The sequence below is a fragment of the Gadus morhua genome, chromosome 10, assembly GCF_902167405.1.
Source record: "Gadus morhua chromosome 10, gadMor3.0, whole genome shotgun sequence".
NCBI classification, from domain to species: domain Eukaryota; kingdom Metazoa; phylum Chordata; class Actinopteri; order Gadiformes; family Gadidae; genus Gadus; species Gadus morhua.
The window spans coordinates 7,725,857-7,728,602 of record NC_044057.1 but is presented as its reverse complement, the minus strand read 5'-3'; positions in this window follow the sequence as shown (position 1 = coordinate 7,728,602).

The following is a 2,746-nucleotide window of genomic DNA, read 5'->3' as shown; positions in this document are numbered from 1 at the left end:
TTGTACAGAGAGGGCTGATTGGACCAGAGCACTTGAAAGGGAGGGAGAGAGACGTCAGGTTCGCAGCATCCTGTTGCGGCCCATCTGCCTCCCCTCTCGCTCTCTCTCTCTTGTTCCCTCTCAGTGCTGTGTGGGTCCTAGTCTCTTTCCCTCTCTCTCCCTCTGGTCCCTCCTTTCTGAGGACCAAGGGGTTTGGAACATCAAAGCGCAGAGCGTGCTACCTCCGAGACACAAACAATTAGTCAGGGATCCGCTGAGAGGTGGCGCAAGGGGAAGCATGGTGTGGCACAGCACCCCAGGAAAATACAACACACACACACACACACACACACACGTTTTTATATATATATATATATTAAAGAGAAATAAATAATTCATAATCTGGTGTCCTGCCACCGCCAGGAAACTTCATGGGCTTAAACTTTTATGCTTCATGTCATGTGTTGGCGAGGCTGTTGTGCAGCAAATAAATGAAAGACAATGAGAACATTAGAACTCCGGAACCTCAGTGCATAAGGTACAGACTCCTCTCACTGATGGGTCTGTGTACAAAGACAACATCAACGCTTAATGTCCGTCCCTCCCAAGTTGGCATATGATATATTTCACTTAGCTGAGCTAATGGCCTTTGTCTCCGCGGCGGCGTCACATTAGGGCCCCGACGCGCGGCGCGGTAAAACGGTGCCGAGGTGAGCGCGGAGAACGGATAGTGTCTCCAGGTACACTGAATATATTCTCATTAAGCTCGGTATCTGCGCAGGGCGAGGCCGGAGCAGGTCCCTGAGGACCGCTCCTCTTATAGAATACCCTTGAGTTGTTTTGGTGCCTAGCTAGGACCGGGAGTGCGTCTGGTTGGTTAGCTAGTTAGTAGGAAATAGGCCTCAGCCCATCACTGCACCACCACTCTCTTTGTTTTTCTTTGTTGTGTTATTAAAAATGCAACCTTTGGTTTGGTCTCGCAGTTAATTAATAATACATGTGTCATCTGTGACTGACCCCTGCTAAAATGTTATGTGGAATGAGTGAAAAATTAGGTCAATATCACAGAGTCCTCGGTATTGAGGTCAGAAAAAACCCAAGGAGGAACCAAAGGAACTGTGTGTTTTTGTGTATGTGTGCATGTATGTGCGCATTTATGTGCGTGTGTATGTGCGTGTGTGTGTGCGCATGTATGTGCGCGTGTGTGTGCTTGTGCGTGTGCACATGTGTGCGATTTGTGATTGGGCATACTTATACAACTCTGAACTCATTTGTTTCTCGACGATTCCTGACCTCCAGTAATGAGGTTAAAGGAGGCTTCTAGGTTAACAGAACAAAAACAATGGGTGTGTTGTAAAAGAACAAAGTACAACACATCCAACACATCCCTTACTACTCAGTAATAAGCATCACATTTAGTCCAAAACATGGTTAAAACAATTAATCCAATATATGCTTGAACATCATGTATGAGCTGCTACTGCATTTGCAAATGTGTTGTTAAAAAGAAGATCTGGCGTTCACCTGATTGCTCTGAACTTCCCCATGCCGACAGAGAGGCAGATGCGAAAGGAGAAGATTTGTATACATAATTACTTAGCCAGGAAATTAGGAAAACATATTAAATAGACCCTGAATAATTAAATTCAATTATCAGTCCAAGAAAGGAAAGAAAAGTAATAATAGAGCGGAGAGTAATAATTGTGACATTCTTAACATTAAATCGTCGCACATTTCCCTTGCATGGTAATAGTCCTTTCACATTTAGATTTGTGTGGGACAATAACATACATGGGTTTTTATCCGTATAAGCAACAGAAGGACTCTACGTACAGGGCTGATAGGTTAAAACATGTATGAGTAAATACATTCGTTTACATAGCAAATCCTCCAAACACAGCATAGTGCAATTAAATCTTACCACCAGTGAGGGAAAAAGACAGCAGCAAACACAACAACTCGTGTAAGCTCCAGCCAATTCGCATGCAAATGCCCGAATCACAATTTTTTTCTTGTAGCCCTAAATGACATTCGGTCACGGAAAATAATTGCAATTTCTTTTTTTGTCTTCATTGAGGCCAGTGTAAAACACAATTCATTTGCTGTTCCAATTAAACACTGTTCACTTGCACCGTGAACAATCCCATCAGTACATTCCCCTTGAAGACACAGAGACTGGCAGCAGTGGTCGTGGGTGGCAGTCAGCCATTATTCTCCTGACATCTGGTGAAGCTGTAGCCGGAGGAACCTTATTTGCTTGCCTTCTCTACTTAATATTTTTCTCTATCTTATCTCAGGCAAAACTTTTTGAACGGGGGAGGGGAGGGGGAGTCGAGTGTTTTTATAAACATACTTTTTATAGGTTCCTGCTCGAACTAAGTATAAAGTGGGAGAACATTTTTCCAAGGTTATTGCTCCTCTGAATCCTTTCAATTCAGCGTTCAAGCAAGAGAGAGAGAGAGAGAGAGAGAGAGAGAGAGAGAGAGAGAGAGAGAGAGCACAAGCGAGAGCGAGAGATGGTAGAGAGAGCGAGAGAGAAAGAGAGAGAGAGAGCGAGAGCGATGGGAGAGAGAGCGAGAGAGATGCACCGGGCGATGGCGCTGCGCCGGAGACCTCTGGGCGATGCGCTTGATGCCGAGGCGCCGTCTCAGTCCCTGGAATGGATGCCAGGGATGACCAACGGGTCACATCAAAGAGAGAGGGGCTGAGCAACACTAAGAGGAACGGGTGGGTGGCTGCTGGTGGGTGGACGGGTGAGAGGGTGCAG